The sequence below is a fragment of the Marmota flaviventris genome, chromosome 3, assembly GCF_047511675.1.
Source record: "Marmota flaviventris isolate mMarFla1 chromosome 3, mMarFla1.hap1, whole genome shotgun sequence".
Taxonomy (NCBI): domain Eukaryota; kingdom Metazoa; phylum Chordata; class Mammalia; order Rodentia; family Sciuridae; genus Marmota; species Marmota flaviventris.
In genome coordinates this window covers 103,545,940-103,563,148 of record NC_092500.1, presented here as the reverse complement: position 1 = coordinate 103,563,148, position 17,209 = coordinate 103,545,940, and the positions used below count along the sequence as shown (strand labels likewise).

At 39.4% G+C, this 17,209-nt stretch overlaps 3 pseudogenes; all 3 read left to right on the top strand.

Annotated features, from left to right (window-relative positions):
- The first annotated feature begins 5,616 nt into the window (after positions 1-5,616).
- LOC139701310 (PR domain zinc finger protein 2-like) lies at positions 5,617-7,498 on the top strand (annotated as a pseudogene).
- A 20-nt stretch (positions 7,499-7,518) lies between these two features.
- LOC114095860 (PR domain zinc finger protein 2-like) lies at positions 7,519-8,845 on the top strand (annotated as a pseudogene).
- Positions 8,846-11,555: 2,710 nt separating this feature from the next.
- Positions 11,556-11,828, top strand: LOC114095910 (non-histone chromosomal protein HMG-17 pseudogene; annotated as a pseudogene).
- The last annotated feature ends 5,381 nt before the right edge of the window (positions 11,829-17,209 follow it).

Sequence of the window (17,209 nt, the reverse complement as noted above, 5' to 3'; positions counted from 1 at the left end):
TTGCATGTGTCAGAAACTATTCCTAGAAGAAAAACTTTATAAATTTCCTGGATAACAGGCACATATTACTACAATATCCCCAGTGCCATGCCATGCTAATTAATCACCATACTTGAGGTTGCATAGTGAAATTAGATAGTTACTATTAACAAGAAAAATATAACTTTTGCTTTTCTGTATTTCTTTTTCAACAGTAATTAGGTAACAATATCAAAAGCCATCTGCAAAAAGGATATTACCAAGAAACTCACTGTTAACTGGCCTGATGCAAAAATGAAACCATCTGTTTTTCTCTCCTTTTGTTATGGTGCACAGCATTCAGTGTAACAAACCAAAATAAACCCTATGACTGAAAGCATGCAACCCTGTATTTGTTGATTTGGAAGTAAGCAGCCTTGCCTCTTTTTAACCAGGGAGACTATAACATTCTAGCTGAAATATTCCACTGTCACTGCCACTCTGAGATGGCCATGGCCATGTTAACCGCTTCCATCTCTAGACAGGACACCACAGCCCCCACCTCTGCAATGGCTCATGATTCCTCTGCTCTATCCATGGTAGGCTTTGGGATATTAAAAAGGAGCATCAATAAGTAAGGCTACCTCCCAAGACCCCCAGACAGTCACTAGTGTTCTTTCTGTCTTAAAGGGATTGCTCAAGGTGTCTGGCCATAAGTACCTGTTCCATCTCAAGGTGACGTCTCCTTAGTCCCATTAAAACTGAGATTTTTTTTGTCCCTTTGGGAACTTAAAATTGCTACCTTAGTTGGGACCTGGAGAGAACAATTTTAAGGAGGCTCACAGTTGCAGAGGTCTCAGTCCATTTCGCGGAAGAGTGTGGTGGAGGGAAATGGATCGTATGATGATCAGGAAGCAGAGAAAGACTCCACTTGGCCAGATACAAAATGTATACTCCAAAGGCACACTCCCAATTCCCCATCTCCTTCAGTCACATTGTCTTTAGTTCCCACTGAGTTAAACCCCATCATGAGATTAATTCACTGATTTAAGGCTCTTATAACCCAATTTTATCTCTGAATGTTCTTGCATTGTCTCATGCATTAGCTTGTGGGGTATACATATCAAGACTATAACATGGCCTATATTTTAACTGAAGCTAAGATCCTATGGGTAAGATTTTCTTGCATCAGTCTTCCCTCTCCCCATCTCCTTGCTGCAGAGATGGGTGCACCTCTGCATTTAAGAAAGCATTTTAATGGTTTATGGAACCACCTGCCCACCTGGAGTCTGAAAAGTACCTAAACTGTCTGTATTAAAAAGGTGATTCTGTGTGAGGGTTGGAAAAACCTCATCACAGAAGGCCTCAGTTTCCTTTTCCAAGTGCTCATTAACTGATGAATGTGTAAACAAATATACAATGGGGTAGTTTTCAGCCATAAAAGTAATGATGCCCTGCTATAACCGGGATGAAACTTGAAATCATTATGTTAAATGAATAAAGACAATCACAAAGACCATGCATCATTCATTTGTATAAAATTTTCATAACAGTGACATCTCTAGATATAAGAATTCATTTGTTGTTTAGGACTAAGGGTGGAAGTCAGGGATGTAGGAATAGTGGAAAAGTGATGACTCTAGTGAACAGGGTTTCTGTGTGTGTGTGTGTGTGTGTGTGTGTGTGTGTGTGTGTGTGTTGCTGGGAATTGAAACTTGGGTTTTCTTTTTGATGACTAGGACTAAGGAACGTGATTTCTTTTTGTCATGTGAATACACTAAAAAAAAAAAAATTCAGTTGTGTACTTTAAACGAGTGAATTTCAAATACCCTTATATATTAATAAAGGCATTTGAAACACTAATTGGAATGGTGCTGCTACACCCTTCTCCTCATTGCCACTACCTTATTTGGGGCCATGTGGTTCACCCCCAGCTTGATATTAGCAATAACTGTTCAGGAACCAAATGTCTAGGCATCACAGCACCTAATGGATCCAAAGTTTAGTCCTTCCCAGAGGTTAATTTTTCACTTAGTAGAGTAAGGTGTCCTGTGTGAAAAAAGTTTTGAGAGGTAGGGGACAGGTGTGAGCTGGGTTTTGGACACCTGCAGTTTCAGACATTTGTTGGGAAGTTCAGGGAGGCAGTTGCAATCTTCTTCCATGGTGGTGTCACTTCCCCATTTCTCCTGGCCTCATGCCCGACCCGTCCACACAGCTTCTCAGTACCTAGAATGACCATTAACAAAACATTAAGGTTAGATTTTAAAACTTTCTTTCCCTTTCCTCCAAGTATAGTCTATCATAATAAAGGCATACAGTTTTTGAAAAATGTTTTTTGAGAACCTTATCAAAATCAATTTCTACTTTCTTGACATGTGTTCCTGTTTGCAAAGATAATGTTTTAGTCAGCAGTGCCATGTATTAGGAAATTGCTAGTAATAATAGGTAGTGATATTTAATATCTCCCCTTTCCCTTTATTGCCACCTGAGAAAATAATCTACCAAAAAACTGTAGCATGAACAAATGAAATCACCAAAACCTTACTAGCAGGGCAAATCATGTTTTACCCTACATTGCTACTGAAGGGTTTAAATACTTTACTTTTCACAGCAAGCCATTTGTAAGCAAATGTTTATGCTAGTGTCTGGTTTCCTCCTTCCATTCTGAATATTTAATTTCACTTTATTTTTCATTTCCAGAGTTTCAATTTATACTTTTTTTGTAAGTTCAATTCTCTCATTGATATTCTCTATTGAGAAATGATTTTAATACTTTTTCTGGTTTATATGTGGTTCACCTTTTACTTTTGAAATGATGAAATATAAATAATTCAGATTATCTTTCTATTAAATATATGATCTCCCTCGAGGATACATTCCCTTGATTGTTTTCTTGTGTAATGGCCACTCAGTTGTTTTTCTGCATATCTTTTTTGAAAACTGAAACTGGACATTCCATATAATACAATGTGGTAATTTTGAAAATCAGGTTATCCTGGCTCCCCAGAGACATTTTTTTGTTATTGCTATTTGTTGTAGTTTCTTTTGTGAGTTTTCTGAATTCGTTCTCTGAAGTCTGTATTGGTTGTGTGCATCCACTGAATGATTCTACATGTTATTAATGGTGTGTTAATGATTAGAGAGAGAATTGTTTAAATGCTTGGGCCTGTATGCCTCTCATTATTTGTCAAGGGCCTCTGGACACACATAGAAGCATGCTTTTATTACTCAACCAAGAAATTTTGTATCCTGCTTGCCTTAAGTCTTATGATCATCCAGAGGTGACAGTTTCAGGTTTTATCAGGTCTTTTCTAAACATATACACTTCCCTGTCCATATGCTCAGCCCTCTAGAGTCACAGTAATTTGTCATAGCTCTTCTTCTTAAGTTTCCAGTAAGGTGAATGAGAAATAAAAAGAAAATAGCTACAGTTGTTTTCAAAAAAATGTCCTTGGGAAAAATAGCTTACACACTGAGTCTAGTCTTTTATGATAAAATACAGACAAGCTTGAAGTGGCTCTTCTAGGAATCACAATAGAAGTCATATCCTTAGTATTTTCTAGGCTTGAAAGCCATGCAAATAATATGAAAAATCAAGGGGAAAAGGCATGACAATCTACAACACTTCAACAACTGATCCCATTGACAATAAGTGGAAGAAATATCAGAGAATGAATTTAGAAACTGCATAGTTATAATTGTCGATGAATTAAAAGAAGATGTAAAGAATAAACTAATAAAGTAAAGGAAGTAAAAATCATTGAAAAGAGCAAACAAACATAAATCCTGTCAATAAAAGGTAAGCCAATCATGATTTCTACAGATTTCTCAGCCTAGATCCTAAAAGCCAGAAAAGCTTGGAATAATATATACCAAGACTGTAAATAAGGGTCTGGGGCTGTGGCTCAGCGGTAGAGTGCTCGCCTAGCACGTGTGAGGCCCTGGGTTCAATCCTCAGCACCACATAAAAGTAAATAAAATAAAAGCCATGATCCCTTAAAAAATACTGTAAATATAAGAGCTGTCAACCAAGATCACTCTAACATCCAACAAATCTATCCTTCAGCTAAGGAAAAGACTCTTCAGAAATAAAAAGTGCCATTAATAAAGTGGAATTAACAGATATTTATAAAATATTTCACCTATCAGCAACCAAATTAATTTTATTCTCAGTGACATATGGAACATTATCAAAGCTATAACCATATTTTATTACATAAATGAAGTCTTAACAAATAAAAAAAATCCTTGCATCCTACCAGATCATGATAGAATTAAATTAGAAATCAATAACAAAATAGAAACATAAATCATTCAACACCTGGAGATTAAGTAATACACTTTTGAATGATGAATGGATCATAGGAAAACTAAAAAATATTAGATTTAAAAATTTCTTAAAAGCAAATGGGAATAGACATACCACATATCAAAATGTCTGGGATAGTAGGAAAGCAGTTCTCAGAAGAAAGTCTGCATGCTTTATTGTTTTCCATCCTTTCACTTCAGTATGTGGATGTCTTTGCCTTTAAGGTGAGTCTCTTGTAAACAACACGTTTGAGTCTGGTTTTTAAACCACTCTGCCACTATGTCTTTTGATTGGAGACTTTGACCATTTAGATTCAGTTTCCTTTCACAGAGGTGACTTTTGGTTCCTTCCATTTTATTTCTAATGCATTGAGTGTCTACATTAAAAAACGAAAGATTCTAGAGAGAGGAAAAAAGCTTATTTCAAAATAATTAGAAGACAGGAAATAAGATCAGAGCTGAAACAAAGCTTTGGGTCAAAAATACGATACAAAGGATCAATGCAACGATGAGTTAGATAAACCCAAAGCCAAACTATCAAGAAGAGAGAGAAGAATAACATTGACAAAATTAGACATGAAAACATAGATATCACCACAGTCATTCTGAAATCCAGAGAATCAGTAGAAACTATTTTGAAATGGCAAGTTTAGAAGTTAAGAATAAATTTCTAGACCCATATAATGTAGTCAAATTGAACCATGAGGACATAGAAAAACTAATAGATCAGTATTAAGCAATGAGAATGTAGCAGCAATTAAAAGTCTTATAACAAAGAAAAACCCAGAATAAGATAGATTCTTAGTAAGTTCTACCAGACCTGTAAAGAACCATGCCAATTTAAAAATACTTTATGAAATAGAAAGGGAGGGAACACTCAGAAATTCATTCTATGAGTCAAGTATCACCTGGATACCAAAATCAGAAGAAGACATACAAAGGAAAGAAAACTAGAGATCAATATGTCTAATAAACATAGACTCAAAATTCTTAATATTAGCAAACTGCATTCAAAAACACATTAGGAAATGAACACACCATGATCAAGTGGCTTTTATCCAGGGATGCAAAATTGGATCAACATATGCAAATCAATAATGTAATTCACCATATACATAGAATTAAGCCTAGGAATTGTATGATCACCTTGATAGATGCAGGAAAAGTATTTGTAAAAATCTAGCACCCATTCTAGTTAAAAATGCTAGAGAAACTTGGATTAAAATCCTGATGATTATATGTTCCTTGACTTACTGTGGGGTTACATCTGGTTAAATCCAGCATAAAGTCAGAAACTAGGCTCCCGAGCTTTTGGCAGCTGCTGAGACCCTGGCAGAGGTACCTGAACACATGCGAGGACCTCTGGAGGAAGTGAGGCTTTTCCAAGCAGCTCTTGACCAGTCCCGGATCATTGTCTGGGCAAGTAAACTAATTTTAAAGGGTAAAATGTTTGGGCCATTTGTTGGTGATACGAAAAAAAGAGCTGAGGTTAAGAATAGAGTATACATGTGGGAGTTTCACAGCCTCCCAGAACCACCAACCAGGGATCTTGACACATGGACATTTGGAGAGATTCTAACCATAGCAACCCTCCTGAAAAATCTCCGCAGAAAGTGTACACACACAGAGGTACACATTGATGATAAAATTCAGACTAACAACAGCAGTATTTCTGATGTGACTGAGATGGAATGTAATTCAGCGGACTTGCATGCCATAAATTGTCTGTTCATTCCAGTTACTGTGGAAATTACTCAATATATAAAGAACACACAGGTTACTGTAACAGATGAGCTTCCTAAAGAGTCATCCAGCAGCACAAACTTTGAGTCTAAGAAAGAGAGGACTGATAATCCACCTGTGCTCCCCAAGATTAAAGCTGAGACAGAGTCTGACCCAATGGCACCCTCTTGTTCCTTAAGTCTGCCTCTTAACTATCAACAACTGAGGTGGTGTCTTTCCACAAGGAGAAGAGTGTTTGTCATCAAAGTTCAAACATCAGGACAAGTTGACTCCATTTGCAGAGATTTCGGCAATTGAAATTCCTAAACTAAGTCTCATGTGCATGTCTGCTCCTGCACCTATGTTACTTGTGACCTCCAGTAGGTTTAAAGATGGAACTGCTCTCCATAGCACAGCCCTGCCTTTCGGGACTTTGGGAAACCAAGTGATGGAAAAGCAGAGTGGACAGATACAGCCCTAACTTCCAAGAAACTCAATTTAAAGAGTGGTAGTGACGTACCAGCATGGAGTTTGTCTGGGAGAGATGAGAGAGAAACTGGGAGCCCTCCTTGCTTTGATGAATACAAAATATGGAAATAGTGAATAGCCAGTTGCATTTTCAGTAATGTGTGCAACCAGTAGCCACTGGATTTATGTAGCAGTGTCAAACAGAAACTGAGGGTTCAGGCAAGTCTTTGATTCAGTGGGAATCTGTATTGGATCTCAGTGTGCATAAAAGCCTGATAACAACTCGAAGGCAGGCAGTTGAAAGAAAACCATTCGGTGCAGCCTTTGTGGTGCTGTGAAGAAGCAGCCAATCACCTGCACTCTCCAGGAGGTCCTTCTCCATGAATATAATGGCATCAATTTACCTGTAGAAAATACTTCTGATTGTGACCAGGAGCACAAGTCCTTGTAAATCTAGATGCCCAGTGAGATCCTGATCTTGTTCTTGAGTCCGGTTTCTCTGCCCCAGCCTTGAAGTCACCCCCTGAAGTTTGTCCTTCAGTCACCTGCATTACAGATGTCTTCCAGTCAGTTGCGTCCTCTCCTAATCCTCATAGATCCCTCTTCCACTCCACCCTGCCCTCCTGTGTTAACTGTTGCCACTCTGCTCCCTCCACTCCTTCCAACCATCCCTCTCCCTGCCCCTTCTTCTAGTGCATCTCCTCACCCATGTCCCTCTCTGCTCTCCAATGCCACTTCCCAGTCTCCTCTTGCAATTCTCTCCCCAACAGTGTCCCCCTCACACTCTCCCATTCTTCCTGTGGAGCAGCTCATGTCTGCTCCTTCACCTGGGCCTCCAACACTTTCTTCTTCCTCCTCCTCCTCCTCATCCTTCTCTTCATTGTTCTCTTCATCCTCCTCCTCATCCCCTTTGTCACCCCCTCTCTCAGTAGTGTCATGTGTGGTTTCCTCTAGTGATAATATGGAGGCTTCTCTCCCTGCAGTAACTTTCAAGCAGGAGGAACCAGAGAAGGAAGATCTGAAAGCCAGGGAAGAGTCCTAGTGTGTGTTCTATTTGTAAAAAAAGAATTTACTGTTTGGGGCAATTTGCGGCAATACCAGTGAGAACTCTACTTAGACAAGGTGTGCACACATCATGAGTTTGAATGTAGGGCACTGAGGCACCAGAACTTCACAGATCCCAACAAGGCCCAAGTAGAGCATATGCATGGATTTCCAGAAGATACTTTGGAAACTTCTAAAGAAGAGGAGGAATTAAATAAGTCCTTTGAAGAGATTAATGTCACCATAAAAATAATGGCTTCTGGAATACAGACAAAAGATTCAGATATTTGATTGAGTCTCAATCAGCATTACCCAACCTTTAAACCACCTCCATTCCAGTACTATCACCAGAAACCCATGGGTATTCGTGTGACAGTCATAAATTTTACTACCCACAATATTTCGCAGACTTTTACTATTTTTTATATATATTTTATATATTTTTTTATACTTTTACTATATTTTACTTTTACTACTGCCATTCACTGCAAAAAAATGTGGAAAAGGTGTTGACAACATGCCTGAGTTACACAACTATATCCTGGCATGAGCCTCTGCAAGTAACAAGAGGTATACACTAAAGAAAAATCTAGTACCATTGAAACAAACTGTGCAGCCCAAAGGCAGCAAAACATCACCAAATAAGCTCAAGTTGAATGCATTGAAGAAAAAAAAAATTGTACAGAAAATGATCCTAAAAAAAATCTGCAAAACAAAAGATCAACTTGAGAAGATCCTCAGAGGTCCATGTCTGCCCCTACTGCAGCTAGAAGTTCACTTAACACTGGGAGCCTGAAAAAGTACGCCATGTTCAGCTGCCCCCAGAAACCTCTTTCCTTCCAAAATAAAAGTTTCTCATTCATCCAAGAAAGCGGACACTCATCACCTGCAAGTATCCACAGACATGCCAGCAATAGCCACCACAGATGGAACGCAGATGCAGAATATGCAAGTGCCCCTAGGAAAGATCTGGGCTCAAAGCTCAGGCCCTGTACAGTGTCCACTGTCCTCCTTGTCCTTCTGGTCCAGGTAGAATGTCAAGTTTGCAGCTTCAGTCAAGTCCAAAAAAAACAAGCCCTATTAGAATGGCCAAAATCACTCACATGCAGGGGAAAAAACCCAAAGCTATGGCCAAGAATCATTCTACTCAACTCTCGAGTAAAATCTCCTGGAGCTTGCACGTGAAGTTGCAAAAAAGCAAAACTGTGTTGCAAAGCAAGTCTATTTGGCAAGTAAGAAAAGAACAGACCTGTATCCGCTATTCTGTACCATTCATTGGTCTATCAGTCAGTCTGTTTTGGTGCCAATACCAGCTGTTTTTGTTAACTGTTGCTCTGTGGTATAGTTTAAGGTCTGGAATAGCAATGCCACCTGCTGCACTCTTCCTGCTAAGGATTGCTTTAGCTATTCTGGATCTCTTATTTTTCCATATGAACTTCATGATTCCTTTTTCTGTTTCTATGAGGAATGTCATTGGGATTTTGATCAGAATTGCATTAAATCTGTATACTGCTTTTGAAAGTATGGTCATTTTGATAATATTAATTCTGCCTATCCAAGAGCAAGGTAGATCTTTCCATCTTCTAAGGTCTTCTTTGACTTCTTTCTGTAGAGTTCTGTAATTTTCATTATATAGATCTTTCTCTGCTTTCATTGACTCCTAAGTATTTTATTTTCTGAGGCTATTGTAAATGGGGAAGTTTTCCTTGTTTCCCTTTCTGAGGATTTGTCACTGATATACAGAAATGCCTTTGATTTATGGGTGTTGGTTTTATATCCTGCTACTTTGCTAAATTCATTTACTTATTCTAGAAGTTTTCTGGTGAAACTGAAATCACCAGAAATAGAATCATATCATCAGCAAATAGTGCCAATTTGAGTTCTTCTTTTCCTATGTGTATCCATTTCTTTCATCTAATTGCTTTGGCCAGTGTTTCAAGAACTATGTTAAATAGAAGTGGTGAAAGAGGGTGTCCCTGTCTTGTTCCAGTTTTTAAAGGGAATGCCTTCAATTCTTCTGCATTTTAGAATGATGTTGGCCTGGGGCTTAGCATAGGTAGCCTTTATGATGATGAGATATGTTCCTGTTATCCCTAATTTTTCTAGTGTTTTGAGCATAAAGGGGTGCTGTATTTTGTCAAATGATTTTTTGTACCTATTGAAATGATCATATGATTCTTGTCTTTTGAGTTTATTGATGTGATGAATTACATTTATTGATTTGAGTATGTTGAACCAACCTTGCATCCTGGGATGAATCCCACTTGATCATGGTGCAAGATCTTTTTCATATGTTTTGTATTTGATTTGCCAGAATTTTATTGAGAATATTTGCATCTATGTTCACTAGAGATATTGGTCTGAAGTTTTCTTTTTTGATCTGTCTTTGCCTGGTTTTGGAATCAGGGTGATATTGGCCTCATAGAATGAGTTTGGAAGTGCTCCCTCTTTTTCTATTTCCTGAAATAAATTGAAGAGTATTGGTATTACTTCTTATTTAAAGGTCTTGTAGAACTCAGCTGTGTATCCATCCAGTCCTGGACTTTTCTTGGTTGGTAGGCTTCTGATGACGTCTTCTATTTTGTCGCTTGAAATTGATCTGTTTAAATTGTGTATATCATCCTGATTCAACTTGGGCAAATGATATGACTCCAGAAATTTGTTGATGCCTTCAATATTTTCTATTTTTATTAGAGTAAAAGTTTTCAAAATAATTCCTAATTATCTTCTGTATTTCTGTAGTGTCTTTTGTGGTATTGCCTTTTTCATCATGTATGCTGGTAATTTGAGTTCTCTCTCTCCTGTTCATTAGCATGGCTAAGGGTCTCTCAATTTTATTTATTTATTCAAAGAACCAACTTTTTGTTCTGTCATTTTTTTGAGTTGTTTCTTTTATTCAATTTCATTGATTTCAGCTCTGATCTTAATTATTTCCTCTCTTCTGCTGCTTTTGGTGTAGATTTGCTCTTCTTTTTCTAGGGCTCTGAGATGTAATTTTAAGTGGTTTATTTGTTGACTTTTTCTTCTTTTAAAGAATGAACTCCATGCAATGAACTTTCCTCTTAAAACTGCTTTCATAGTGTCCCAGAGATTTTGATATGTTGTATCTGTGTTCTCATTCCCCTCTAAAATTTTTTTAATCTCCTCCTTTTTTCTTTGGCATCCCATTGTTCATTCAGTAGCATATTATTTAGTCTCCAGGTGTTAGAGTGTATTTTATTTCTTATTTTATCATTGATTTCTAATTTCATTCCATTATGATCTGATAGAATGCAGGGTAGTATCTCTACTTTTTTTATACTTGCTAAGAGTTGCTTTGTAGACTAACCCACAAAATTAAAATTATCTTATTTTAAACAAAGGTGCCAAAAACATGCATTGGAGAAAAAATAGCCTCTTCAACAAATGGTGCTGGGAAAACTGGAAATCCATATGCAACAAAATGAAATTAAACCCCTATCTCTCACCATACACAAAACTCAACTCAAAATGGATCAAGGACTTAGGAATACAACCAGAGACCCTGCATCTAATAGAAAAAAAAGTAGACCCTAATCTCCATCATGTAGGATTAGGCCTCAACTTCCTCAATAAGACTCCCTGGGGCAAAAATTAAAATCAAGAATCAATAAATGACATGGACTCAAACTAAAATGTTTCTTCTCAGCAAAAGAAACATCTGTGAGGTGAACAGAGAGCCTACATCATGGAAGCAAATCTTTACCCCTCACACATCAGATAGAGCACTAATCTCTAGGGTATATAAAGAACTCTAAAAGTTAAACACCAAAAAACCAAATAACCCTATCAATAAATGAGCCAAGAAAGTGTGAACAGATACTTCTCAGAAGATGATATACAACCAATCAACAAATACATGAAAAAATGTTCATCATTGCTAGCAATTAGAGAAATGCAAATCAAAACCATTCTTAAGATTTCATCTCTTGAGCAGTGTGAAGAAGAAGAGTCAAGAATGACCCCTGGACCGATCAAAGCCCTGCGGGCAGCTGTATCCCCACATCCAGCGCCTGTGTCCTGCTGCCGTCACCACCATGCCCAAGAGAAAGGCTGAAGGGGACGCTAAAGGAGATATCACCAAGATGAAAGACGAACCACAGAGAAGATCCACAAGGTTATCTGCTAAACTTGCTCCTCCAAAGCCAGAGCCCAAGCCTAAAAAGGCCCCTGCAAAGAAGGGAGAGAAGGTACCCAGAGGGAAAAAGGGAAAAGTTGACACTGGCAAGGATGGGAATAACCCTGCAGAAAATAGAGATGCCAAAACAGACCAGGCACAAAGAGCTGAAGGTGCTGGAGATGTCAAGTGAAGTGTGTGCATTTTTGATAACTGTGTACTTTTGGTGACTGTACAGTTTAAAATACTATTTTTGTCAAGTTTCATAAAAATGCAGAATTTTGTTTTGCTTTTGTTTTAAGCTATGTTGTTAGCACACAGAACACTTCATTGTTGTTTTTGGGGGAAGGAGCATATGTAACTAGTAGAATGTCTTCAAAGCTGGAATGGTGTGGGGGAAAACACCTTTCCCTTCTAGTTTTGAGAGACTTCCTCTTTGTTCCCAAGAGGAGGGATTACCTGATGTTGGCACACATGGCCAACTTGGCACAAATGCCTTGTGGTATGGAAAAACTCAAACTCATTTTATGTCCTCCTCTGCCTCTCTGCCATCAGCATAGACTTAATTCCCCTAAACTCAGACCTGTTGGGACCTGATTCCCAACAATTGGTTTTACCAGTGTGTGGGGCAATCTGGACTTTCCAGTGATGTCATTGAGAATAGTGTCCCTCAGATCAGCAGTTCCTTTTCTAGATTGTGTATCTTCAGATTAATAATTTTTGCCATTTCCATTTCATTTCCTGAAAGTCAGGATCAGCTTGTGAAAAGTTGTTAAACAACATGCTAAATGTGAAATGTCAACCCTCACTCTAAGCTTTCCCTATTTAGAGCATCAAATGAAGACTTCATTGGGTTTTATAGTGGCTTTCTGATTTTGGTAGTCCATCCAAGAAGGGAGTTTGAAAGTTGTTGTGTACTGTTAACGATTGTCTGCCCATGTTCTGCCTGAAATACCATGATTGTTTATGAAAAGTATCTTTAATAGAACTGGATACAGTTTGAAAAGAAAAATTTCAACTCACTTCAGTCAGAATGCAGCTATTATGCATACAAACAACAATAACTGTTGGCAAGGATGTGGGGGAAAAAAGGTACACTCATACACTGCTGGTGGGACTGTAAATTGGTTCAGCCAATATGGAAAGCAGTACGGAGATTTCTTGGAAAATTGGGAATGAAACCACCATTTGACCCAGCTATCCCTCTCCTCAGTCTATACCCAAAGGACTTAAAAACAGCACACTACAGAGACACAGCCACATCAATGTTTATAGCAGCACAATTCACAATAGCTAAACTGTGGAACCAACCTAGATGCCCTTCAATAGATGAATGGATAAAAAAAAATGTGGCATGCATACACAATGGGATATTACTCAGCAATAAAAGAGAATAAAATCATGGCATTTGCAGGCAAATAGATGAAGTTAGAGAAGATAATGCTCAGTGAAGTTAGCCAATCCCACAAAACCAAATGCTGAATGTCTTCTCTGATATAGTGGAATAGGTAGAGGGAGCATGGGAGAAATAGAGAACTCTAGATAGGACAAAAGGGTGGGAGGGAAAGGGAGGGGGCATGAGGTTAGAAATGATGGTGGAATGTTTATTATCCAAAGTACATATATGATGGTGGTCATTATTATCCAAAGTACTTGTATGAAGTCACGAATTAGTGTGAATACACTTTTTATGCAACAAGAGATATGAAAAATTGTGCTCTATATATGTAATAAGAATTGTAATGCATTCCGCTGTCATATACAAATAAAAAAATAAAATTTTATAAATAGTAAAAAAAAAAGAAAAAGAAAAAGAAAGAAAAGAACAGACCTACCTGTTCAATGTAAAATCTAGAGATCAGATGAAGGGGTGTTGGGGGTGTGGGCGGGAGGATCAGAGGAAGCCTTCAAATGGCAGCTGCAGGGGACCTGAGTGAAAGTAGGAGAGAGGATAGCAGTGCCAGGAAGGAGCTTCCCATAGAAAGGCCCCCCAAACAAAACAAACATTAATTTACTAAAAGATATTACATGTTCAACTAAGCACTACTGCAAAGCATTAGGAAATCTACCAAGCTTGCAAAACCAGTTGAAGCTGATTCAAAAATTATAACAGCTGATTGTGGGCAGGTTTCTTGTTGCCCTGGTTAGAGTCGGGCATATGCTTCTTCAGTGGTGTCCAGTATGTGTGCTGGGCTCCCAAGTGACTGAGATCCACAAGAGAAGGGCCCTGTAAGATGGGCTAGATGAACTGGCTCCCTGTCATGGGACTAACTTAGATGTGAGTGTGGCCCTTGATTTTGGCACAAAGCAGAGAAGGGAATGATCTGAACTGAACCTTGCAAAGCAAGTTCTCTTTCATCAGTACTTTGTCATAGATTTCAAGGATGACAGATTCTGATGCACTCTTTTTAAAACTTTTCCTCACACATCAGCTCTTGATGCCTTTCTTCTAAAAGAATCATAAAGCGAGGCATTAAGCTGATCTTCTGTCCTCTCCCCCTTTTTTTAAAAAAATCACAAGCAGATTGCCAGCATAACTGAGAGGAAAACAGATTGAATATAGACTCTATTTTAGGCCTTTTTTAGTGTTATGTTTATATATCTAGATAGACATTATCATCTCAGATGGTTATCTGGCACTAATTTATAACTATTGTGAGAGACTATGAAGCAATATACCTATGCATAGATGCATCCAGACCTGTATAGATATGTGTCTTTGATACCTCTGGTTACCAGTGATAAGTTCTGCTTCCTCATGTGTTGAAATATAACATTAGAGGAGTACACAGAGGGGAGCACATAAAGCAGGGCTTACTTAAAAAGGTGTAACATAGACTTCTCTTGAGAGGGAGAAGAAGGCTATAACTGGCAGCCTGGTATCCCAAGATGTGAGAGCATTCTGTCTTTTTTATATGATCTTGAATTCCTTTGTTCTTCTACTCTCTTCCCGTTATCTCTCTCCTTCCTGCTTACCTGACTATGCCCAGGAGATGCTCCAGGAGAATGGCTAAAAGGCGAGAAGCAGATGGACAGGGGAAGGGCCAAATGGAATGATCAGGGAAGGAAGTGGGCATTAACTAAAAACTTTTATAGCTCTCTGTAGGGAGGGACAATCCCTGAGACACGTTACCTCAGCAACAGGTTGGCGCAGGGGCAGGTTATCTTAAGAGGGGTGGAGAAAGGGCTCTGAAGGTATTAACATTTGAATCCCTTCATTCTCTGAATCCCACCCTTGCCAATCTGCCTGTCTAATTCTGGCTTCATTTATGCATAGGTATAAATGAATTTACATACCAGGTTTTACACTGAAGTCTCTAGCAGAGATTAAAAACAACAAATTGGCTTCTGCCAAAGTATATGAGTGTCATTTCTCCAATTGTTTTTAAGCCTTGTCCCAAATTAGTGATTGAATTGATAAAAAATGGCTAGATTTTATTCATATTTTTTTTGTTCTCAATTTTAAAAGGAATCTAACTCTTAAAATTGTAGTTTAATACTTGATTGAGTTTGTGCCACTTTAACCCTTTCACTATTATTCACATTTTGTTACATTTCTGTTTTGTTGAAATATTGTATAAAGCATTTGTAGCAGTTTAAAAGTAAAATATTTAAAATTATTTAAATTGTTTGGATGTTTTAATTGTATTATGTGTGATTTACATTTTGCATTTTTTTAGATTGTTAATCTGAAGGGTCTTCCTATATGAAGTTTGCTGTTATTTTCTTGCTTCTTGTTGGAGAGTGCTATAAAAAACTATTCTAATAAGAACATTGAAATTTACAATTTGACATAAAAAAGAATTATAAAAAATATAAATAAACAACGCAACATGATTACTTCTGAAGTTCAAAAGTGGAAGCAACTGATCCCAAAGATACTGAAGTTCATAAAATGTCAGATGAAGAATTCAAAAGAATAATTATGAAAAGAGGAGGGAATTCTACAAGAATAATGTAAAACGATTGAGTAGATTAAGAAAGACACAATGGATATAAACAAAGTCTAATAAAAAGAGATTTTGAATAACAAATAGAAAATTTGTTAATTAAATATGATCTGTATATATATATATATATATAATATATATATAAATATATATATTATATATATATATATTATATATATATATAGAGAGAGAGAGAGAGAGAAAGAGAAACACAAACACACATATATATGTAAATATGAATTATATAAATTAGCACCAATTAATGTACATAAACCAACAAACACAGATAAGTCACTACAAGCATCAATAGAAATACCTTCCCTTAATATTTTCTACTTCTTGAAGAAGATGTTGGAACTGTTAAGAAAGTGCTTCGGATAGAACAGGTAATTTCAGGCTGCAATTCGCCTGCGGCTTGCAGACAGATTGCTAGGGCTCAGCGCCTGGGTGCTTCTTAGAACCTAATCTTATCGGAGTGAATACCCAGCGCGGAGCGGCTGCTGAGCCCGCGGAGGCTGCTTCTTGGACCCTGCGCCTACCAGAGCATACAACAAGCACTAAGCAGCCGAATTACGGCTCCCGGAACTGAGCCCGCGGGGACTGCTTCTTGGAGCTTACATTTATAGGAGCTTACACCGAGCACGGAGTGGCCGAGTTCCGGCTCCCGGAACTTCCCTGGCCCGGGGCTAGGAGCCCGCGGAAACTGCTTCTCGGTCCGGGTCCTGCTGAGGGCCGGTCAGGACTCACCCGGTGCTTTGGTTGCCCGGCAAGGGGAACGAAATGCTGCCATTCGCATAGGATACCAACATGGCAGAGATCTGACGTCTGCAGAAAGCGGCGGAGGAGGGAACTTCAGCAATACCAGTGGTGACATAAGCAGTTGGTCTCCTGGTAGGGGGGGTGAGGCACAGTCACCCGAGTCTCCTCAATTTGTCGTCGAGCCAGAGGGAAGGAGCCAGGCCGCCGCCAGCGCCCGGAGCAGGCCCAGCGGCTTGCCAGCGTGGTGACCGCGTGACTCCAATTGGAGAGGGGGCGGAGCGGAGCCGCCACCCGCATCCACAAGGTGGGCAGACCCGCGACCCAGTGGTACATGGGCGTGGTAGGAGGGGCAGGGCAGAGCCGCGGTTCGCGCTGTGACGAATGAGCGTGCAAGGTAAACAGACCTGTGACAGCCTGGCGGGTCAGGCCCAGTGGCCTGCCAGTGTGGTACACACGTCACCCCAACTGGAGTAGGGGCAGAGCAGATCCTTCTCCCACGCCCGGATCAGGCCCTGCCGGTGTGGTGGTCACGTGACCCCAATCGGGGGCGGAGCAGAACCGCCACCCGTGCCCGCAGGGTGAGCAGACCAGGGATCAACCTGTAGATCAGGCCCAGGGGTCCGCAGGCGTGGTAGGAGGGGCAGGGCAGATCCGCCGCCCGCGCCTCCAAGGTAGGCAGACCTACAACAGACCTGCGGATCAGGCCCAGGAGCCTGCCGGCGTGGTACAAACACCACCCTAATTGGAGTAGTGGCAGAGCAGAGTCGCCGCCCGTGTCAGGAACAGGCCCAGTGTCCTGCAGGCGGGGTAGTCACGACACCCCAATTGGAGTAGGGGCAGAGCAGAGCCTCCACCCGTGCCCAAA